General features: G+C 46.4%; 1 long non-coding RNA gene across 1 annotated transcript; it reads right to left on the reverse strand.

The window, feature by feature from the left end:
- Positions 1-5,435: 5,435 nt before the first annotated feature.
- LOC132590872 (uncharacterized) lies at positions 5,436-24,011 on the reverse strand. Its single transcript, XR_009556772.1, has 5 exons — positions 23,913-24,011; positions 17,255-17,272; positions 9,565-9,612; positions 6,196-6,240; positions 5,436-5,539 (listed from the first exon to the last, which is right to left on the reverse strand). It is a non-coding gene; the product is annotated as an uncharacterized LOC132590872 (long non-coding RNA).
- Between the last annotated feature and the right edge of the window lie 636 nt (positions 24,012-24,647).

The raw sequence follows: 24,647 nt of genomic DNA on the forward strand, positions 1-24,647 counted from the left end.
TGGGGTCAAGAGCCCCCTGGAAGTCTCCTTCAGATCTTTTTATTCTGGAAACTTTGCTCTCTCTCTGTATTCTTTATACAGAATACCAATAACAAGTAACACGTAACACCATGTACGCTGCATATTGAGAAACATGCCTAATTATTAATTTCATCATCCATAAGACTTCTTAAAAAAAAAATCAGCTAACTCTACTGGATTTTCCACTTTGGGATAATGAACCCTGCATTTCTTCTCTATAAACAGTCTCCTGCAATGAAAGACAGAAAGCAGAAGAGAGACAGAGGAGGGAAAGAGAATAAACTAAAGCAATGGTCAGAAAGTCTTAAAACTGGGAGGGGCAGGAAGAATGAAGAGGAAAGCTACACGCCCCCCCCCCCCCGCCCGTCACTGAGTGCAGCGAACCCACCATTGCTCCTCTTGCGCTGCCGAGGTAACTTTACCCCCCCCCCCCCTTGGAGGGGAAGACAGAAAGGCAGGAAGTGCTGCACTGAGACTGACTTAAGGGAGGGGACTTTTCCAACTAAGCATAGTCAAGAATGAGCGTATTTTTTATTTTAAAAAAGCCTTTTGATTTCAGTTACATAAATTTGTGAAAATGTGTAAAATGGGAAATACATTTTGAGCAGTCCATTTCCCCTTTTATTTGTCACTATTTTAAGAACGGATTTACCAAGTTGGAGGCTGAATAACCCTCTCTGGTATGACTGCATGAGAAGCAGGAAACCCTACATCAGAGGGACTGTAATTAGTTCATCAGCCTTATTTGCATAGGCATAGATACCAAGCAAAACTGGAACATTTAGCAGGGACTGGTATTTTGGGAGCACAACATAAAGCCCAGAAACCAACAGGGACTCTCCTACAACTGAAAAAGACCAAAACAGCAGAGAAGTGGGGGGCTAATTGAGAATAAACAGAGGCGGTTTCTTAACTGGGGTTAGACAAGGAGAGGGTTAGAAGAAGCCAGGCTAAGGGTGGGGAAGGGGAAATCAAACTACACCTATTAAAAATTAGACAGCTCCCTGCCAATGAATACAAAACAGACTGTACAGGGAGGGGGTGATGAATGCTATGCCACCAAAAATGAACGTCAGCTATCAAAGGGACAAATGGAGAGGGGTCTCAGGCAAATTTTTTAGCAGCAATATTCCTGAATTATCAAAGGACTTCCCTAATACCTTCCAAGAAATATCATGTCCGAGAAAGAAAATGAAAATAAAGTGCCCAACTTAACAAGAGTATTCCAGAATTTTATGTACATTTTGGCAGAGGAGCTAACCTCATCTTTCTCATTTGTGCAAAGAAGGACACCCACCCACCCGCTCCCCCCATGCTCTGGAAGGGAATGCAGCCACACAACCGCCTCTCCTCCTCTTCCTCCTTCACATGGGCCCTGCTGCTCTGGACTCTTTCTCTTGAGGGCAAAGCTGCTATTTGTTTCTTCCTGGAAAACACCGAGGTGCCTCCTATATATTTCCCTCTGCAGGGCAAGTTACAATTGGTGGTTTGCTCTGGGAAAACATTACCCCGGTGAACACTGCAGGCCTGCCCTGGAATGCCTTACATTTTGTGACTGTCTCCAATCACCAAGTTCCTTGAATCACAGAATCATACAGTTGGAAGGGATCCCCCAGGGTCATCTAGTCCAACCCCCTGCACAATGCAGGAACTTCGCAAATACCTCCCCCTTCGCTCACAGGATCAGCATTGCTGTCAGATAGCCATCTAGCCTCTGTTTAAAAACCTCCACGGAAGGAGAGCCCACCACCTTCCAAGGAGGAAGCCTGTTCCACTGAGGAACGGTCAGGAAGTTCTTCCGAAGGTTGAGCCGGAAACTCTTCTGATTTAATTTCAACCCATTGGTTCTGGTCCTACCTTCTGGGGCCACAGAAAACAATCCCACTCCATCCTCTATAGGACAGCCCTTCAAGTACTTGAAGATGGTGATCATAATTACCTCTCAGCCACCTCCTCTTCAGGCTAAACATCCCCAGCTCCTTCAACCTTTCCTCATAGGATTTCGTCTCCAGGCCCCTCACCATCTTCATCGCCCTCCTCTGGACCCGTTCCAGCTTGTCTATATCCTTCTTAAAATGTGGTGCCCAAAACTGAGCACAATACTCCAGGTGAGGTCCTACCAGAGCAAAGAGATACCATCACTTCACGTGATCTGGACACTATTCTTCTGTTAATGCAGCTCAAAATTGCATTGAAGCCACCACATCACACTGTTGACTCATGTTCAGCATATGGTCCAGTAAGACCCCTAGATCTTTTCCACGCATACTACTGTCAAATCTGGTCTCCCCCATCCTATAACATGCCCTGGATTTTTCCTACCTAAATGCAGAACTTTACATTTACAACCCCTCTCAATTTACTATCACCTGCAAATTTAATAAGCATTCCTTTTATTCCTTCATCCAAATCATTTATAATGATGCTGAACAAAACAGAACCCAGGACAGATCCTTGAGGCACTCCACTTGTCACTTCTCTCCAAGAGGATGAGGAACCGTTCACAAGCACTCTCTGGATGCCATCTGTCACCCAGTCACAGATCCACCAAACAGTAACAGGATCAAAATCACATTTTACCAACTTGTCAACAAGGACAGTATGTGGAACCGTATCAAAAGCCTTACGGAAATCAAGATAAACGATGTCTACAGCATTCCCCTGATCCAGCAAGGTAGTCACTTTCTCAAAAAAAGATCCAGTTAGTCTGACATGACTTGTTCTTCAGAAACCCATGCTGGTCAGTTTAGTGCAGTGGTTAAGTATGTGGACTCTTATCTGGGAGATGGGGATAACATTTGCCAGCCTCTAATCTCCCGGCATCTCACCTATTCTCCAAGAATTCTTTAAAATAATGGCCAGAGGCTTGGAAGCTACATCTGCAAGTTCTTTAGTACCCTTGGATTCAGTTCATTTGGGCACTCCCCAATGAACTGATAAGTGATAAGGTAGTTTCACTACCTGAAATCTTTGATCACACCTTTATAGATTACAACAAACTGGGAATTATGCAGTACTTCGATGCGCCAATTCTGGCGGGCTTAACATTCAAAGACAGACACCTTTTTCATCCCTCCCCCTACCCCCCAGTTCACAGTCTTTTCCAAAAGTGAAAGTTAGAAACTCCAGTCGGTGAGGTCCCTGCTCACCTTCACATCCCACAAAAGAATGCAGCTAGAGCAGAAAGGTTATTTATACACAGTCACAAACATGCAGATAAAAGGTAACACAAAGCATGTGCAGACTTCAGGCATTATAACATGGTAAAGATGAAGGCAGGCCCCCATAAGCCCAAGAATCATAGCAAGACACAGTACTTGACAGGAGTCCCTGCATTAAAATACTCATACAGCTTGTTGCTCCTTCTTGTTACTTGTCATCTTTATCTCCTGTGGAGTCAGTGACGGGCTATGCCTAATTCCTGGACTGAACATGTCCTCAGAAACAACTTTCCCTTAGATGCAAAATAGCTTATGATGGATAGAGTGGATGGATACGAAACATACATGCTTGGTTGTTGCTTTATACAGGCTACGAAAAGGCAAGCCGATCGCTGTGACCTGCGCAATCCTTTGCAGTAGGTAAAGGATCAAGATTTTGGAACAAATATTTCAAACACCTTACCTAATACAATTACAACCCATACAAACTGCACAATTTTGTTCAAGGAAACAAATACTCAGTGGATATATGTCAAGCATCCTTTTACAATGTACGATGTCTAGACTAAAATGAAAAAGTACGTAAATATCTTCCTGAATTCCCAACGCATTTAATATTAATGAAAAGTGATTTTTGGAGGAGGAGGAGGTTGGATGTACATCCCACCCTTCACTCAAGAGTCCCAGAGCAGCTTGCCCTCTCCTTTCCCCTTCCTCTTCCCACAACAGACATCCTGTGAGGTAGGTGATTGATTGATTGACAGACTGATTGATTCGACTGTTAGCCTGCCCTTCCCACAGACGGGCTCTGGGCAGGGTGCAACAGAGTCATAACAGTGAAATATACATATAAGCAGACTTAAAACCACAGTCTAATGTACAAAGATGGTGACTAAAATTCATTTCATATAATCTAACAGATCTAATGAAGCATCACTTATTTTGGCTCTTGTGGGACCGAGTCCACAGTAAGCTCATTTGCAGAGAAAGTGACCATAGGGGCCTGGTGGATAAATGACTAAACTGACCTCAAACGCTCTGTCTTGCAGGCCCCGACCTCCAGGGGGAGCTCATTCCACCAGGTTGGGGCTGAGAGAGCTCTGTGAGCACTGCTCTTGTGAGGGCAGCTCTTTCAAGAACTGTGGCTGACCCAGGGTCCACCAGCAGCTGCATTTGGAGGAGTGGGGAATCAAACCCAGTTCTCCCAGATCAGAGTGTGTGCACTTAGCCACAACCCCAAACTGGCTCTCTTATCAAATTAATCTGCTAATATTGTATATCCTTTGTATTACGTTTCTTAATTATGAAACCAATCAAAGAAAAGCTGATTGTACAAGCACTATTTGACATATGGAAACTACAACAAATGCTATAAATTGCAAAGTACAGGATCTTTCAATAGCCCCAACATTGTTTTGTTTGTTAATACAATTCTATATGAAATAGTGGCTTGATTATTTTATAGCATTTCTATCTTGCCTTCCTTCCTCAGACTCAAAGCAGAGAATGATGATGTAACAACCAGGTGATAAGGACACGTCACAACAGTGCAATTAACAAAGCTAACACACAAACTAAAATATACAAGTTACAAATTTAAAAGCACTGGAATGTAAAGACACATAAGAGTGAAACCAGCCTAGCCAATTCTGCTGCAACAATTTAACCTCCACCAAATGCCTTCTGGAATAAGATGCCTTCCTAAATACAGGATGTGAAGGCATGACAGGTGCCAGCAGGGAAGAAGAAGAAAAAGAGACATTTCCCATCGTCCCTATAACAGAGCTTTAATGTGTGGAAAAGGGCAGTTGAACTAAGATCCCACAGCCAGCCCTCGGACGTGTCCTCTGCCCAACTGCTGCAGGACGGTGACCTCGCTGTAGCCCCACAGACAGTCCTAATGGAGGGCATCTTAAGGAGAACCCCTCTGCAAGACATCTACGGCACAGGGGAACATAGAGACAGATGCAGTTCCCTGTGGACAAAGTCCCTAGGCTTAAAGAGAAGAGCCAGCACACTACACTAGGCTGGGAAACAGCACATGGGATGTAGCACTGAGCTTCCTGCCCCACCCGAGTGAGGAGCCCTGCATTTGGTGCCAATGGGAGTGAGCACCCACTAGGTCTTCAAAGGGGGGAGCTGCCACCATGCCCCCCCCCACACAAAAGCTCATCATCACAACAGTCCTGTGTAGCAGAGAAGCAAACACCCCCCCCCCCCCCAAAAGAATATGCCATCCACAAGTGGAGGAGTCCATTCATATAATGGTAGGAATAGTTATGCAGGTACAATTACTTGCTACTAACCCTTAGGCTTCCACGACTACCCACTGACATACGCTCATCTTCATCTGAAACCTACAAAGATAAAAGGAAAAAGGAGAGCAGAGACTTTTAAAACGCCAGGCAAACTTCATATTGTGAGTCAGTGCACCACGGGAAATCCAGGGGAAAACGTAAAGAAAGCCTGCAGACCACCCCACAAACTTGCTGCGTTCTTCATGTACATTTCAGGAAAACACACGCAGACACACAATCAGAAGCGATACCTTCAAAAGTAAAATGTATCATTTCCTGCCATATCATTGTCTTTCTGGGCATCTCACTTTATGTTACATTTCACAGCCCTGTGACCCACTAAAGTCCTCTGGCTGCAGGACGGCACCCTCCCTCTCACTTTATGGACACAAAAAACAATAACTTTTAATGATACTTGCAATTTCTTCTTTGAAAACAGGGTTTGGAGCTGGCTGCCAGTTATGGGTTAGAAAATTATCCTTAATGCAAACCATGGCGAAGGGCCCCCTGGCTGAAGGGCGGAGGGAATCCTTGCAAGAGAGTTGGAGAGACAAGGACTCCTCCCCCCCCCACAGCCTCCCCTGGGTTGCTTCACTGGACACAAAAGAATGCAGAATTTTTCTTTCAACATATTCGTAGAGCCGCACTCCCCCAGATTCCCTCTGCAAGCAGAAGTGTATTCATTATTTTAAGTACAACATATAAACAATACTAACCGAAGTATATCTTCTCGATTTACGGTTGTAACGCTCAGTGTCTTCCTACCAAGGAAGGGGGGGAAGATAAAATATTGTCAGTATGGAAACACTGTCGTGTAACTTTAGAACTAACACTTAGGGCCAAGAGCATGTATGGATTCACAAAGACTGGACTTTATGATGAAGAAGGATCTCACAACTTCATTATGACCTTGCTTCAGAAATCTTGGGTGCATCTGAGATCATATGGTGGTGGTTGCTATTCCCTCCCCAAGTCCATGTACATTCTTTTATGCTGTGAAAATGTAAGATTAGGACTTCCGTTAGCCAAAGTTTAAAGTGCCATAATTCAGGAACCAGGAAGTATGTTGCACCAGTGCTTCTGATACAGGGCACATGTGAGGAAAAACCCCCTACTTTTCATACACATGAACATCATGATCACCAGTATGGTTGCCAGGGTGCCTGGAGTTTTGACTCTCACACATCTGCTCTAAGAAGTGGACTTTGCTTACAGTTTCTAAGGCTTATGTGGCAGCTTTGCATTCTACATCTCTGAAGTGTTAGCCAGAACTACAGACCTGCTCCAGCTGCTCCTTGTGTGCTCAGTCTTGGCCACGGCAGTGAAAGAAGCAAGGCCACCATGTTTCCAGCCTGCCTTCATGAATCTAAGGCTCACAACAGCAGAATCCATCTTGCTTTTCCTGATCCAAGCACACCCTGAGCTTGCACGCAACCCATCTGTCCCATGAATGGATTGATAGCTCAACTGTTAATCCTAATTGCTCAGCAATACCAGAACAATAACTCTTGCCCAGCAGAAGCTGAGATAAGAAGAGGAACATCTCCTGTCTTCATCAAGTCTTTTGTCTTACCCGGGTGGTACCTAGGCCAGTATTTGATTACCTATTTGTCACCCTCCTAGTTAATCCCATTTAAACTCAAGTATCCTGTCATTCCCATTCTTACCCTAGTTTAATACCTTGGGGCCAATCCAGGCAGCCTTGCAGCTTGGAAATTTCCAGCTTCACCAGACTAAGGTGAAGTTCATTGGTCAAAACTGGCATCCAATTAGGTGTCAGTAAGGGATGTCCAGCCTTCTTGGTCATCATAGAACCTCCCCCTGCTCCTCCCCAAGACCTCCCAGTCCCTGAGGGTCTGAGGAAGCCTATTAACCTCTGACCCAACTCCACTCATGTGTGCTTCTATCAGCAACCCATATTCCGCTGCATAGATCCATCCCCAATTCTGGCCACAGTGTTGGGTCCATTTCCCCTGCCCTCTTATGTCGCCATTGGAAACTTCTTTGAAGACTACTCTGGTAAATATCACCCTGTTTGTCTACCCATATATGTTTCCCTATCAATCTATCTTTATTTCCTAAGACCTGTGTGTAAATGTGTGAGTGTTTTGTATTTTTATCTTGTGTGAAAGAACTATTATTCTAATAAATTACAATCGGTTTTTATTAAATTAGAGTCCTTTTATTAAGCATCACTGTCGGAACGGTTGAGCCTGGTATACATAGATAAAAGATCCTGTATTGGGCTAGCTGTCTCTCAATCTAATTCCCCAACATTGTTTTGAGAGCAGTTTCCCTAACACACATGTTTACTACCTACACAGGCAACAAGTATACAGGGCACATGTTTACTACCTACACAGGCAACAGAGACAAGCACAACTGGCGTGGCCTGGCCTGGCCTGCTACTTCCCCACAGGAATGAGGAAAGGTAGAAGGGTGTTGCGGAAAATGACAAGCAACCAGAAAGCAGGCTAACCCCAGGTCAGTTAAGGTGCTCTGGATTTAATTGTGTGCTGTTTTTATTTAGAAATGTTTGGTGCCACCTCTCCAGAGAATGCAACCTCTACTACAACACTAGGTCTAAAGAATTCCTTATGTCTCACTTCTTCCTTTTCCCTCCTTATGACCGCGGTTCCCCTTCTAGTGTATGGGCAGTGCATCTGGGATCTCAGATGGGAGCAGCAGGCTCCTTACTCCTCTGGTGGTTTCCCGGTTACATGGCCTGGCCACCAGTGGGACAGGGGTGCCGCAGCAGTAGGGTTTCTTTTCTGCCCTCGGGGCAGTGGTGGGAACGGAAGCCGGGGTCTCCTCCCCGCAGCCCCCAGGCAGCAACAGAGGTTGGTGAAACAAGAGCCCTTGGCACTGCCATGCAGCTACAGGGTGGAAGGAGGCCGGAACCCTTGGGAGCTTCCTGCACCTCACGCTGGAACAAATCGGGCTCCATCCATCCGGCTGCCGGGAAACAAGGGACAGGGCACTCCCGCCCCTGGCCAGAGCCAGAAGGGCCACAGCACAGTTCCACCCCTGCGCTCCTGGCGCAATGGCCGACAAAGGCTGACCATCCACAGGATTTCCCCTTTGAACCCCTTCCCTCCCCTATAAGCCTCTTGGGAGGCAAGTCTCAGAAAGGAAGACTGAAAGACAACAAATAAAGAGAAATAAGCAAAGTGTTTGGAGTTCTGAAAGAAAAGGAACTAAACACGCATGCAAGTGGATTTCTTAAAATATTTTGTTTTGAGAGCACCTTAGAAGTCCCAGACTTGAGAGATGGGAGACCCAGCTTCAAATCCAGCTCTCCCGTGTCTTAAGCCTGCCCCAGGAGCCTGTTGGGTGACCTTGGGTCAGTCACCACATTCTCCGCCTACCCTCCTTCCCTCACTTGGGGTTTCCACTGGGGAGAAAAGCAAGGTCCCCAGGAAGGAAAGTTTCTTTTACCTTGGAATGACCATAGTACATCCAGGACTGCCGTATTTAGTTTACAGATTTAATTTGACATATGTAACCCCCTCCCCCACCCTGTTGCAGCCAAATTATAGAGACCTCGTTGCCCTTGCCAGCCTCTGCATATCGGATCTAGCGTTCTTCCTTGGCGGCCTGCCATCCAAACACTGGCTGTCCTGGGCCAGGGCTGCTCCCAAACTCAACAGGGATTTCATAGGCGACACTGGAAAACTAACAATGCAGCATCTTGCAAAGCATGCTGAGAGACTACTGTCACATCCATTTCTATGCTGGTGAGTGGTCTCCTGGAGGCAGAACCCTTGCCCTCCTGGCATGAGAATGCAGCTCTCTCTGGATGGCCTAAAGCCCCCAAAGGAACCAGTGAAGGCACAGGCTTCCCAAGACAAGGCACACAAGGGGGGAAGAAGGGGGGGAATCATGTGGATGGTTAAGGCCACTTCAGGCACCACCAGGGCATCTTAAGGGGGGGCTCTTGAGGCTTAAGGCAGAATCCGTGAAAGACAGCCGTGCTATGGAAATATGTACTTAGGAACAGAGAAGCACCTCTTCAAGCAGGGGGAGCTGCTATGTTATTCAATCCCCCAAGCCTTTTGAGTAGTATTTTTTAAAATAAAGCCTACCATCCACTGCTCGATGTCACCAAACTTTGCCTCCAGACCACAATATTTCTACAGAAGGAAAAGAAAGGAAGTCAGGGTGAGAAGTACAGAAGCAGAAGTTTTAAGGTATGTCCACACCCTGCAGCTTCCAGCCCCCCAATCCAGAGAATGTTTGGCTTGAATAGCAACCACTAAGAAGACCCTCTTAGGTGTACCATGCAGGGACAACGTCTGCTCTCTCCAAGATGAGCTTGATCTGGAAATGATGTCAGGACAGTTGCAGCCTCCCGGCATCAGTATTCACTCACCTTCCAACCAAGGCAGAAGGGGAGATAAAGAGTGAAACCTGTGACTAGAGCCAGGACAGATTTCACTTTCTGTCATCCTTGCCGAGGGGCCAAACTAATCTCCTCTGCATTGTCCCGGGGTTAGTATATGTGCTGCAGAACCAAGCACAAACAGCTTTAACATAAATAACTGAGCAAACATGACTAGACCTACTAGAAAGATTTCAGTTCATGGTAGTGATCAATACATCCATCTGGAGAATGAGCGGGTTCTCTGTCGGAGTGGGCATGCCTTTTTGAAAAACACATGCTGCAGCAGGAGACACTGGCTCAGCGTCAAGCAGCCATAGGCGGGATGGTTAGAGACAGTGTGTGCTCCCGGATCACCTTTCCCATAGACTGCAGATGGTTCGAAAAGGACAAACATCCCTGATGAACTTCTGATCACCACCAGAACCTGAGAACCTTGCGGGGGGGGGGGGGGCTGTCTTATCATAGCCACCCAGTCTGTCATGAATTGGAAAACCTCTATCTTGTGGTCAGAATACTGCAAGAAACCAACTCTAGTAACATGGGACTGTTACCTTTCTATGTCTTCAAACTGGACTGACAGCTCTTCACTTGGAACACAATGTCACATCTGCTGCATTCTGTATCATGCAACTCCATGCAGGAAGAGAATGTCTTCTGCACATTCTTCAAACATTTCTGCTACAGTCTGTGGTGCTCATTATCCAGGATGATACCATCAGCTTGTAGCTCATTAGATAACACAGTTACTTCAGACTCAAGGTTTTCAGTTGTCAAGTTTCAGAAAGTCATGCATGACTGCTTAAAGAATTCTTGTAAATGTGTACAGCTTCCATTTTGTTCCATATATACCCCCCCTTGACATGGGACCAGTTTCTCTTCTTACTGTGGGTTTTCATGAGTCACTGAGCAAGTCTTTGGCCATGTTTCTTTTATGAGACACATTCTGCCAATTTTCTTTACAATTTTCAGGTGTTGGTATTTGGGGGTGGTATTGTAATGCAGACCATTGTAGTTCATTGCGTTACACAGACTGCTTTGGGGTCTCACATTTCATTTTAGGTTTTTTGTGTGAATCACGGGTGAGTTCTTGAAAATAATTAAAGCTGTTCAATTAAATTTATCCTTACAGGCATTTTAATTATTTTGCAATTTTCCCTTTTTTCAACCTTTTGGGTTACCTACGTTCTTTGGGTGGCATGCTCTCCCTCTTTTCCTTCTTTTTGGACAGAGTTTTGCTTAGGGAGTTTTACCTGCTCTCTGGCCTTCAGATCGTTAACCAAGACCTCTGAGGTTGTCTGCAACAGCATAAATACGTAATATACTGCATAATAATTTTCCTAAAGAATGATCTCTTGCCTCTAGTTGACCTAATTTGGATGGTTTGTAACATTTTTTCTTTCATAGCTTCCTGGTGTACCACAACTTGACATCTTCTTGTTCTTGATAGGCTGACAGGAGCCTCCATCTTCATTTTCTCATACCAGAACGAACATTTCCCCCGTCTTTGCCAGACACGCAGGACCGGCAGTGTCCATGGTCAGGCGATTCTTCTAGGAGAGAGTGGCACAGGCGATGGGAGTGTGCCTTGCAGGCCAAGGACTTCTGGGGGGATCTGCTTGCCAGGTTAATGGTGACCCAGCAGCCATTCCTTTCCTGACAGCACAGGAGGGGTTTCAATTAGTGCTGAATTGCTGGAAGACGAGTCAGCAGAAAAGAGCAGCCCTCCTGTCTCCATTAGAGGAGGCGACTGGTGTTAATGATTCAGAGTTCTGGAAAGACCAGATCAGAAGCTTTGAGGACTGAACAGATTATTTCTGCATCTCTAACACTTCACCTGTTCCCAGCAGTCGTTCATCATAGAGACAGACGGAAATCTTCACTCACAATAGCAGGATGGCAACCACAGGGCTGTGACAAATTGTCTCAGCAACTCCATGGTGGCTCGCAGTCCAACGATTGTCAACTTCGGAACAGCACAAAGAACTGCCAGTGGGAGAGAAGCCCGAGCCATAGATGCTTGTGTGCTCCGCACCCCCCATCTGCCACCTGCACTATGGCCTGGGGAGACAGACAGGGGGGCCCTCAGAACCTGGGAAGGGAAAGTGGCAGGGAGGGGAGAGAGGAGACAGCTTCCTTGAGGTGGTTTAGAATCCGCTTTGCCTCCGGTCACTCCAGGGCTCAGCAGCCTGGTGGCCTAGTGCAAGGGTGGCCGAAATGCAGCTTGGGAATCACACGCTGTGGCTTTTGCCTACCTCCCCAAGGTCAAGCAGGAACTTGATGCAGGCTCACTCACTCTCACATAAACCTGCTCAGGATCGAAACCTCAGTCAGGCTCTGCACACTAACTCACGAGTAGGCCACCATTCCCACCGTGTGCGAAGCAGGGAAGGAGGGGGAAACAGGCAGGCTTGCAAGCTCTTCTCTACCACGGAGGTCACCTGGAGACCCAGAGTGGGGAAAGAGAGCGCAAAAGCCAAGGGAGCCACTGGAAGGGCGGTGCAGGGTTCCCCCTTAGCTTCATAGTTCTTGGGGGAGCTGTATTTACTAACCTTGGTGTCAACGCAAAGGGAGATGCATGATGATGCAAACGGCAGTCAGTGATCTATATACTCCATGTATGTTTCCTTCTTCCACTGCTGCCAAAAATAATTCCCTAACCTTTCCTTTTGCTGGTCTTATGGGAACTGTTATTCCCAATGTTTGTTTTTTAAAAAGCCTCCCTGTAGCATGGTCATGCTGTAAAGTGCATACCTATATATTTTATCTTTCTGTGCAAAGAAAGTATTAAGAGTTCTAATAAAGACATAGGTGAAAATATTTGTTCATGTCTTGCAGCTCTCAAACACCTGACATTTATTCTATATGGCTTACATTAAGCAAGTTTGGCCGCCCCTGGCCTAGTGTCTGTTGTTGGGGAAGAAGATAAAAGGAGATTGTGAGTCGCTCTGAGACTCTAAGACTCAGACTGGGGGGGGGGGGGGGGATATACATCCAATGTCATCTTCTTCTTCTAGTGTAAGGCATGTACCAGTGCATGGATCTCATTTGTAGTCTTTGACGGTTACTGAGCTATAATAGGGCAGCCAAAGGTCTGCAGCAAAAGGAACACCTTTAAACTCCTAAGCAGCCTGGCAGTCATGGGGGTTCTCTCTAGTCTGTAAAGGAACTGTATCTCCATATATATCTCTTCATAAGTTATATGTGTTTAAATACGGTAGGTCCTGAGGATTCACAATCTACTTCCCCAAAAATGTAAAACAAACCTCGAACTTGTTCTGTTTCCTTCAAGGTAAATTCAGCGTGAACAAGGCGGCCACAAGGTGGGGAGGGGGATTCACCTAAAAAGTGTGCCTCGGAAGGCCCATCATGACTTCCCTCGGGGAGGGGGGCAAGCACAGGCAGGCCAGGAAGAAGCATTCCGGGGGGGGGGGGGGCATGTTCTCTGCCCGGCTTGATGGCATGACAGTTCTGTGTGGAGCAGCAGGTCGTCAAAGTCAGAAGATGCTTATCCCCATGAGGACAGCACGTCACTGTACTGAAGGGCAGAGCCTCATCCCACTAAAAACTATCCTAGTGCCCACTCCAGCTACCCCATTTCACCACCACAGTGTCCCACTGGTGAATTCTGAGCTTTTGATTAGACCAGCAGGTAAACAATGATAACTTGTTCCCAGATGAATTGGAGAAGACTTGACATTGTTAAGGGGGAAATTCTGTATTCTGTAAAGTGTTCTTAAAGTTGTTGCAGATTTTTGGGGCTGTATGGCCGTGGTCTTGGCATTGTGAGACCTGATGTTTTGCCAGCAACTGTGACTGGCACTCTCAGAGGTATAACCCAGAAAACTGGAGTTCTCTCTGGGTCTTTGACCAGTTTTCTGGGGTATACCTCTGAGGATGCCAGTCAAGTTCCTGGCGAAACGTCAGGGCTCACAATACCAAGACCGCGGCCATACAGCCCGGAAAACCTACAACAACTAATGAACTCTGGGCATGAAAGCCTTGGACAACCTACTGTTCTTAAAAGGGTATCGCAAGTCAATTTGCACTGATTTTCTTTTTAAAGATCCATATGAGCACTTGGGGGGTGGGGAGAGCAGGGAGAGAAATGATATCCTGAACACTTTCCATCACATCCCTGTGACAACTTTAAAAACACTGCAGTGATGTTTTTCCAGGCACTCATTAGAGCATTACAGAAACCTGTGAGTCTCATTTGATCTGAAACCAGGTGAAACAGACAATATCCTGCCGACAATCACAACTGCCCTGTAGAAGTCTCTGGAAAAATGTCGCCCATCTGCAGCCTGAATGGAGAGCAAAGCACACAGTGTGCACACAGCAAGCACAGCCCTGCAGAAACATCTGCTTACTCTGCCATTCTGCCACTTGCAGCATGCATTAATGGGTGGCCACTTAGTAAAAACATGCAAGAAACGTCACGTAAGCAAAAGGTCTGGCAAAAGGTCAGAATCCTCTGAGGCTTTAAATATGCAAATGAAAAGAATAGCAGCAGGGTTACCAGTTACGACACTCTGGGATTTATTTATTTCTGCAGATTTATAGGCCACCCTTTCCCATAGTGGGCTCAGGGCGGCTTCCAACATAATAAAAACAATTAAAACTAACACTAGACAATCTAACAGATAAATAATGAAATCAAACAGCTAAAACAGATTAAAACAGTTAAGCCACAGCTCAAGTTAGTTTAAGGCAGCATGGATAGTGTGGACAGATCAATTAAGGCACACTTGTCCCAACCTAGATGTCTAAGATGTCAGCTATATCGATTTAAAGCAGTCAGTGCAGGGAGGCTAGTTTAGATGGTGTAATAGTGTAAGGACGTCCGTCTGCCTCAGCCATAGGTCTGGCAGAACAGCTCCGTCTTACAGGCCCTCGGAATGGTAACAAATCCGGGAGGGCCCGAGCTCCATAGGGAGCTGATTCCACCAGGTCGGGGCCAGGGCCAAAAAAGCCCTGGCCCTGGTCGAGGCAAGCCGGACGTCCCTTGGGCCAGGGATGGTCAGAAGATGTTGACTGGCCGATCGTAATGACCTCCGGGGCTCATATACTGTCCTCTTTGCACAATACACTCAAGGGAACACTTTCCCACGTTGAGCAAATTGCTGGAAATATTTATTCTAGACAGTGTTCTAGTTAGTTAGGAGAGGAGATGACAAAACAAAAGCCTGTAGCTGGTGCTATTTACACGGCTGACTCTAAAATAAAAGACAGGGGCCACATCTTCCTCCTCATATGAAGCTGCCTTATCCTGAAACACACCGCTAGTCCAATGAAGTCAGTCTTGCCTACACAGACTAGCAGCAGCTCTCCATGGCCTGAGGCATAGTTCTGTCACATCCCCTACTGGCAGGTGCATTCAACTGGAGATGCCAGGGCTTGAACTGGGACCAGAGACTCAGTCCCTCTGAGCTGTGGCTCCTCTTCTTCAGTCTAATCTCACCCCACCCCCAAAAGCAGAGCACCTAATGCTCAGTTTCCCTTTTAGCTTCTCAGGCATCCTTGGCTTTCAAAATATTGAACGCCTTCGGAGGGTGGTTCTGAGTTTCTTAGGCATGCTGGTCCTGCCGCCCCCCCCCCTCCCATCTCACAGAGACTTCAGTCCTCCCTCTGCGGCAAATCTCCATGGTGGAGCAGGATGTGGCATTCAGAAAGAGTGACGGAGACAGACAAAGCCTTAGCTGAACATTTGCTTCTTCTTCCTGCTTCACTTCAGTTCTGATTTTGCAATGGTACTAAACTAACTGGGAGAGGGAGGGGTTTTTTTAACATGCTGAGGAACCTTGGGGGACATCCTAAACGTTCCAAGATTTGCCACAGGCCTTTCCTGCTAACGGTATCGAAAGCTTTGGTAAGGTCGACAAAAGTCACATACAGAGCCTTGTTCTGTTCCCTGCATTTCTCTTGGAGCTGCCTGAGAACAAATACCATGTCGGTGGTGCTCCTGTTAGCTCTGAAGCCGCACTGGCTCTCTGGGAGGAGTTCTTCTGCAATGGTGGGCACCAGTCTGTTCAGGAGTATTCTGGCAAGGATTTTGCCTGCGATGGAGAGCAGGGTTATCCCCTGGTAGTTGGAGCAGTCTGACTTTTCCCCTTTGTTCTTGTATAGGGTGATGATGATTGCATCGCGAAAGTCCTGTGGTAATTTGCCTTGTTCCCAGCAGGTGACAAGTATTTTGTGAAGTGAGCTATGTAGTACTGTGCCCCCATGCTTCCAGATCTCTGGTGGAATTCCATCAACTCCTGCTGCCTTGCCACTTTTCAGTTGCTTGATGGCTTTAACGGTCTCCTCTAGGGTGGGGATCTCATCCAACTCTGTTTTCACCGGCTGAAGTGGGGTGAGGTGGATTGCTGAATCTTGAACTACGCGGTTGGCACTGAAGAGAACCTGAAAATACTCCGACCACCGGTTCAGTATGGATGCCTTGTCTGTGAGGAGCACTTGGCCGTCTGCACTATGCAAGGGACTCTGAGCCTGATATGTTGGACCATATACTGCCTTCAGGGCTTCGTAGAACCCTCTTAAATCACCAGTGTCTGCACACAGCTGGGTTCTCTCTGCAAGCTTGGTCCACCACTCGTTCTGAATGTCTCGAAGCTTGCGCTGGAGGTTGCTACATGCAGCGCGAAAGGTTGCTTTTTTCCCAGGACAGGAGGGCTGAGCAAGATGTGCTTGGTAGGCAGATCTCTTTGTCTCCAGTAATTCTTGGATCTTTTGATTGTTCTCATCAAACCAGTCCTTGTTCTTCCTTGTGGAGAACCCGAGGACTTCTTCAGAGATCTGCAGGACGGTAGTTTTTAGGTGTTCCCAGAGTGCTTCTGGAGAAGGGTCTGTGGGGCAACTGGGGTCCTCAATTCTTGACTGGAGTTTTGCCTGGAAGGCAGCTTTAACTTCGGCTGACTGGAGGCTGCCAACCTGAAACTTCCTCCGAGGGATACCTCCTCTCCTGGGTGTGGGTTTAAAGTGAAGATGGAGATTGCAGCGTACAAGACGATGATCCGTATGACATTCTGCGCTGGGCATTACTCGGGTGTGTAAGACATCTCGAAGGTCTCTCTGGCGCACCAGAATGTAGTCGATAAGGTGCCAATGCTTGGACCGTGGGTGCATCCAGGTTGTCTTCAGACTGTTCTTCTGCTGGAAGATAGTGTTGGTGATGGTGAGCTGGTGCTCCATGCAGAATAAGCAGATCAAATGTACTCAGTGTCAGTTAAGCGAACAGTGATTTTTTATGGATTAGAAAAAACTGACAATGCCTTAAAGATTTCAAAATATTTCCAAGTATCATCAAGCAGATTTGTCACATGTTACCAAGATGCCCAATGCAAAAGGAACAAATGCATGCAATCACCGAGAAGCTTAGAATGCCCTACCTTTTGAACTTGATAGATCTATGCAGTGATGGGAGGGAAAAGAGAAACAGATAAGGTGGTAAAAAAGAATGCAAAAGTACACTGCGCTTTAAGACAAATTATACTTGTCCAATAGGCCACCTGCAGGCTCAATAAAACGCTGACAGGCCAACTTCACGGGCTGGCACCAAAGGTGAAGAAAAACTGAACTGGACAAGGCCATAATTTTGCACGGAGATCATCAGTGCAGAAGAATCTGCAGAGGAGACAGGTCTTCAGTAAAGCCCTTTCTCATATTAAGGCCAAGCAATAGGCTAGCTGCTCCTCTACTCTTTCAAGACGATAATACCAGATGGGTAGCTGAGTTAGCCTGTAACAGCAAAACCTCCCCTGCCCACACCTATATGCACACACACAGAGTAAAAAGCAGGAGGAGTCTGGCTTCTTTAGGTACTGGCACACTTGTTTAATCTGGGGCGGGACTCCCAACTGACAAAAGGCTCCTTGTGCACACATCTGGTGGTCCAAAGGAGAGCTCTGGCAAGGAAGGAGCAAACCACCACCCTGCAACTTATCAGCACAGTCACACGCTAAGAAGAGTTTATTTAGTATGTTTTTCTTCATCCTTCCTTTAGAGCTCAGATTGGTATATACTCTCTTCCCTCTAGAGATGTGAAGGTCCTCCCCACCCCAAAAGGAAAAAACCTGTTTGAGATCCCCCCCAACCCCATTAGACCCTCAAGGCCTACAAAAAGGCTGATGGAAAAACTGGAAATTTTGGACGTGCTGAAAAAAAATACATCTACAAAACATTTTCTTCTTTAGAATGAAGCAGATGCTTTTGAATACAATGTGGGCATGTTGTAGACCAGGGGTGTGTGGGCCAAATTCACACCATGCAGGGCTCAAGTTTGGCCCAAGAGCAACTTCCTTCTCTTGCTTCCTTTTCAATGGCTGCTGCTGCAGCCACACCCTAGCTTGCTTTTTCCCCAGCTCCCTCAGGGGCTCTTTACTGCCTGCTTCCTACCTCTTGCCTCCCTCCCCCCACTCCCACAGAGAGAGAGGGAGAACACAAAGTTGGAGTCCTGTGGTAACTTTCAGACCGATAACATTTCATTCCAGGTATAAGCTTTTGGTGCAAGCACACTGCTACTTCTTCTTGGACTGATTCTCCTGACAAGCACAATTTACATCGAGAAAATTATTTTGGCTTATTCTGAATTTTTTTTCTTTTTAAAAATGGATTTGTTTTCTTCCAAAAAGACCCTGGTTAGGAATCACAACACTTACGTATATCTTGGAGAGTGGAGTGATTTCAGATGCCAAATGATAATAGCACACATTGGTAAAGACCGGAAAACTAGCTCTCAATTCAGCCCAGGAGGATGCTTCATTATCAACTGCAGTCTCTCTCATCTCCCTTTGAAATTCCTTTGTAAGAGCACTGCTATTCTTAAATCAGTAACTGACTTATGTCTAATGTCAGACTTATGTCCATTTATTCTTTGCATCCTCCTGGATTGAATCCTCCTGGACGGAATTGAGATGTTTCCTATCTCGTTACCAAATGCTGGTACCTCAATGCCTACAACCCCTCTGCATATCACATCTAATCCAATCACGCCTGCTATTATCATTCACCTGCTATTGCCATTCTGCATCTGAAATCACCCTTACAATCACCTCCCAGTACCTCGGGCATGCATGGCCTGGCCCAACAAAGTGACATTCGTGTCAGATCTGGCCCTCATAACAAATGAGTCTGCCACCTCTGCTTAGACTAGACAGCCCTTAAATCCAACATGAATTTATACACCCAGCCAGATACCTGGCCTTCATTAGCAGAGTATGCAGGACTTTCATTGCTTTTGTTTATCCTTTTAACCTAACCCTTCCCTTGTGGCTGACCTTGTCACTTCACCCCCGGACCACACGTCACATAAACACACAGGTTGGTAAGGCAGCATAGGGTGCACCAGTTTGCAGTTTTCTCTCAAGTACTGAGTATATTTGCAATTTTAATTGTAGAAAACTAAAGCATTTATAGCTTTTAAATTCCATAAATATGTCAAATATGCTAAATGAATTATAACTGCTACATTTTATGTTGTTAACAATTGTGAAATACATGAAATTGTGTATGCTTTATTAGTTATGCCTTCTCTGAACCAATGTATAAAGTATTTATTCTGTACCACACGTTCAGCAGTGATTTTCAGTAGTATTGTTAACCTCAAACAGAAGAACACCAACACCAAGAAAATATAAGCTTATGTTAAGACACAAAATTTTCAGTGTGTGCAAGGGAAAGCAGCAAATCTATATGATGCCACTTCCTGCTTATCCAAATGAAAGGCGTTTTGCTCCTCTAAGCTCCTCTTCTAGTTGAGGGATAATTATACCCACAGCATACCATTCATACCATCATGTAAAACATAGCCTTGACTATATTTATCCGGTTGCATCATGACCCTTGAAGCCTGGTCTTTCTGTATTAGATGGCAAACAAAGAGTCCGGAGCAAAGATATTCCAGAAAGTCTGCATGGAACATTACTTCAGTTGCACAGAACTGCAATGGAATGAGCCTTTGAGAATGTACAAGCTGTCCCTTAAATTCAGTCTTCTAAGACAGGAGCAACTCCTCAATCCCCTCTAATGATTACATTTATTCTTAACACAGAAATAGGACCTACGTGGTTTAAAAACAGAGATGGCATCTCTATGTATTAGAGCATCTCAAGAACTCTGCTGCTACATATGAAGGCACCACTGGGAGTCTCATGCGGCCCTTTGAAAAGAGTGTGTTGGGTCTCCCAGCTCCCTCCTCCGTAAGTGGTGGAAGTACAGAGGGGAACATGAGAGGGCCGGCACGAGCAGAGGAGTGAAGCAAATGCCCCTTCTGTCCACATCTTCTGGTTGGATTCTCATTTTGTGTGTGGCCACTGGCTGGGGCCCATCCTCTCATCTGCTGCTCTTGTCCTGGCCAAAGCTGCCACCCACAGCAATGCTGGAGTTAGGGAGGGCACAGTAAGAGCTGGGAGGTGGGGACGGAGACACCACAACAAAGCCTCTCTTCCAAACTAGCTAGTTGCACTGCTTGACAGAAGAATGTGCCCCCGAGTCCCTGAGGACACAGCCTAACTTGGTACACCTTGAACCCTGGTCTCTCTCTAGAGGTGTGAAGGTCCAGGGTAAATCAGCATCAGCACCACTGTTGCCACCATCACCACAGCCACGATCACCACCAACATCACCACCACCACCACCATCAACATTTGCCTGCCTCCAATCTTCTGGCACATCACCTGTTCTCCAAGAACTCTCAGAAATAGTGGCCAGAGGCTCAGAAATTAAGTCTGCAAGTTCTTTTAGTACCCTTGGATGCAGTTCATCTGGCCCCAAGGACTTAAGTTTCATTTAAAGAAACAAGGTGTTCATGTACTACCTCAATGCCAATTCTAGCCTACAACTCCCTTCCCTCATTGTGTGTCCTGTTTTTGACATGTTGAGCACCATTTTTTCCACAGAAGAGAAGACTGAGGAAAAGTAGGAATTGAGCAGTTCTGCCCTCTCTTCATCATGTTACAATTTCACTTTCCTGTCCCCGCAATGGGCCTACCATGTCCTTGCTCTTTTTCTTACTTTGAACATAAGAAAATAACCCTTTGTTTTGGTTTTTAGCATCTCTCGCCAGCCTAGGCTCATACTGAACTCTAGCTTTCCGCTCTACAGGCACTGGTTATTTGTATATATTCCTCCTTGGTTTAAGAGCTCCTTCCATTTCCAAAATTAGTCTTTTTTATTTCTCAAGCCTTTAGAAAGCTGTTTAAGGAGCCACCTTGGCTTCTTTAGTCTCCTCCCATTTTTCCTTCTCACAGGAATCATTTGTGATTGTGCTTTCATATTTCACTTTGAAGAAACTCCCACCCCTCTTGAACTCCCTTCTCCTTAAGTATTTCTGATCATGGTATTCTACCAATAGAAGACACAGAAGACTGAAGATGAAACCAGTGAACCTGTGCAGGGCAAATACGACTCCTCCCTTGAGAACCTATTTCACAAAACTGACTCCTCTGATGTTCCCAGTTGTTATTGTTAAGAGAAGTGATTTTCTTGTAGAAAACTCTTGTCACTTGGGCAGAAAGCAAAGGAAGCCAGGAAGATGCACCAAGGATGTTCTCAAGCCCTAACGGGGGAGGGGGGTTGTTGCTGTTTTTACTGTTTATTAAAATCAATTAAAACACTGGACGTAGTGCAGCTCATACCCCTATCAATGTCCCCTCTAAGCTGAGTTAATGTGAGTTCGCTCACAGTTTTTTTAGCCTCCAGCTCACACATGTTTTTCTTAGCTCAGGAAGGATGGCCCCCCAGAGCAAACTAATTGATGCAGTAGCCAAATCACTTGCTCACAACTGTAATGCCAGTAGCTCATGAAGTAGAATTTTTGCTCATAAGTCTTCACAGTTTAGAGGGAATACTGACCCCTATAGTCCCCACTAGACAACCCTGAATGTGCTTTCTTACTCATTTTATTCTCACTGGTGAACTTGACACTTCAGTAATATTACTGACAGCCCAGTCGCCGGCTTATGTGCAACGAAGCCGTGCCGTGCTCAGTCCGATGTGCTCCCACGGAAGGATGTCTGTCCATCCCCTGGCCTGGGTGGGTCTCCTCTGATCCCAGAAGCAGTCTTCAAGCAGCATCAGCCCTGATCAGTGCATGAGGCAGAGACAGAACCACCTCTGGACATCTCTTGCCCTGGAAACTGCTACATGAGATCGCCATAAATCTTAAGAGCACTTTCCTCCACCACCAGCTCCAAGCGCCTCTAAGACTGCAGGTGAGACTAGAAATGTGCTCCAAAGCCGGAGATGCTATCGAAGTATCAGCAAGGCTCAGCACATCTACACAACTAAATCACAACTGGATGTGAGGGCGATCTGGCTGTGACATCTGTCACCCCATCAATCGCCAGGGTTGATTCGGCTGATCTGGCTGGCTAGGCGGATGTCCCCTCCCTCCCTCACCACTCCACATGCATCCCTCCCGAAACTGCGCACTCAATGGAAGAGGACGACCTTCTCAGATAGGAGGAGAGTCCTGTTCTTCGGTCAAGGGTACACGATAGCTGCGCTCTCCTGCTAGAACCTCCAAGCAAGCTCAAGGTCCATTGGTAGGAGAACGCGGGGTAGTCAAGCTTCCAAGACTCTAGACACCTGTACACCTACACAGAAGTGTAGCCCCCTCCTCTATCTTCAGATAACTAAACCCACAGATTGGGGCCACTCCACCACTAAGCAGATTTTCCCGCAAACTTGGGTGATTCCCCATGTTTATAGAAAAAAATGTACATATCTGTAGAATCCTCCTCCTCCCCAATACAACTGCATTGCCTGTGCCTGTTAGGGTGCCACTCCCGCTCAGTGCTGACACCGGCAGCTGGGCCCGGAGGAGGAAGAGGGTTCTGGCTGCCGCTGAATGCCCGGTTGCAGCAGAGAAGGATATCAGCAGCCGATCTGGGTCTAAGTGCATCAATGGCAGGGGCCCCCTCCCTCCCCACGCCTCCAAGCACACAAGGAATGGTCTTGAATTCAGTAGGGAAACAGCCTGGAAAAACAACAGATCTCCAGCTGCAGCAGCAAAAAACCCCATTCCACTGTGAGTCATGAGCACTGCTTACCACCCCCCCACCTCTCCTCCAGTTCAATGCCTGCCACTTTAACCACCTGCCACTTCAGTACAATGCTGTGTTTCGGTACCTTTAAAAGGGAGGCTCTGATTTCAGGGAGTCTGTGAGGAATTTATTTGAGGAGAGACAGGAAAGTGCAGTCATCTCCAAATTTGATTTCTGCAATGATGCAACTGTAATTGTTACAACTTCCAACCCCATAATCAATTAAAACACTGGATGTAGTGCAGCTCATCCGTATGCACAGAGCGTGCGTGTACACACACACCAGCAGAGCCTGGAGCTGGAAGGCATGTCTCCTCTGCTTCCAGGCCATGGCAAGAGAGGCTGCCATCCAAGGCCAACTTCTCCCTCCCTGAAAGCAGTGCATCCAGTTGCACAAGTCCTGGCTGGAGGTACATCCAGAACCTGGCTACACTGAATAAAGACACAATTGGAAGAGAAGAGAACTGGCTGGAAGGATGCAATCCGGTCCCGGGGCCCTCCCACCCTCCCTCCATCCACAGGCTGCACCAGAGCATCTCACTCCAGCCACCACCTTCCTCCTCTTCCCCATACTGGAGCATATCTTTGGGGCATGAAGGCACCAGGCAGCCCCACCACGGTGTTCTTCTGTCTCACGCCTCCATGTGCTGGCTCTCCTGCAGTCAGATGTACATGCTGACTCCAGGACTTCTGATTCAACTCAGTTTACTTGAGAGAGATCAGGAAACGGCTCTCAAACCAATGAAGACCTCTCAAATGGGGCTCTTTCTTTTTGGTGTAATTATATATCAAGAAACATAATTGTGCCTCTATTTTATGCAGTTGTAAAAAATAGTTTAGGAAAATTCTGGTCTTGTGTGCTTCTACCTAGTTTAAGTTAGTAGAATAAGAACAAATTTCACAACATTGTTACATATTTAATCCATTTCAAGGTTTTTGTGCAGAATTCTTACAAACAGCACATATTTGGACTCCAATAAGAATAAAGAAGAAAGCCACACACCTCTTTCTGCTGCCGCTCAAGCTCCTTCATTCGGATTTCCCGAGCTTCAACGCGTGCTGCTCGCTTTGCCGCAAGCCTGGCTTCAGCCTATCAAAGCAAAAAAATTAAATGCCGTAAATGTCATGCTGCTTGAAAAAACAACAGAGTTCACGTCTCCCCACCACCACCACTGCCCCACATGAGTGCTCTCTGTTTTGCCTACAGAAAAATGGAAACATTTGGGGAGCACCGCAAAAACTACTGCGGGGTTGGTTTTTTGTTTTTGTTTTTTTTGGGGGGGGGGGGGAGGAATGCATGAAATGTACAGCATTCAGTATTTCCTGAGGAAAATGGCACAAGGGGTTTTAAAGAGCAAAATGCACAGGGTGACACCAGCATTATTCCAAACTCCCCCCCCCCCCCCAATTAAAAAATCACAAAGGCCAAATACTAAGTCATCTCCAGGACCCAACTGAAATGAGCGGTGAATGAACAAGCTCTTGGCTGCCTTCTGTTTAGTGAAGGGAGGACTCGAGTCATACAAACGTCTAGTAGACTGAGCCACAAGGCGTCATGCTTGAACAACAAAGCAGCTCATTATAAGACCAGGAGACACTTGGGTGAGGATTCCACGATCCATCAGCAGAAGATGCTGGCTGTTAAAAGATCTTTCCCAGGCTTCTCTACCCTCTGCCCAGCAGCACTTTCCCACCCCAAGACAGTGTATTCCTGGCAGGGGTAGACTGGCAGGCCAGA

The sequence above is a fragment of the Heteronotia binoei genome, unplaced genomic scaffold (assembly GCF_032191835.1).
Source record: "Heteronotia binoei isolate CCM8104 ecotype False Entrance Well unplaced genomic scaffold, APGP_CSIRO_Hbin_v1 ptg000890l, whole genome shotgun sequence".
In the NCBI taxonomy this organism is placed as follows: Eukaryota; Metazoa; Chordata; class Lepidosauria; order Squamata; family Gekkonidae; genus Heteronotia; species Heteronotia binoei.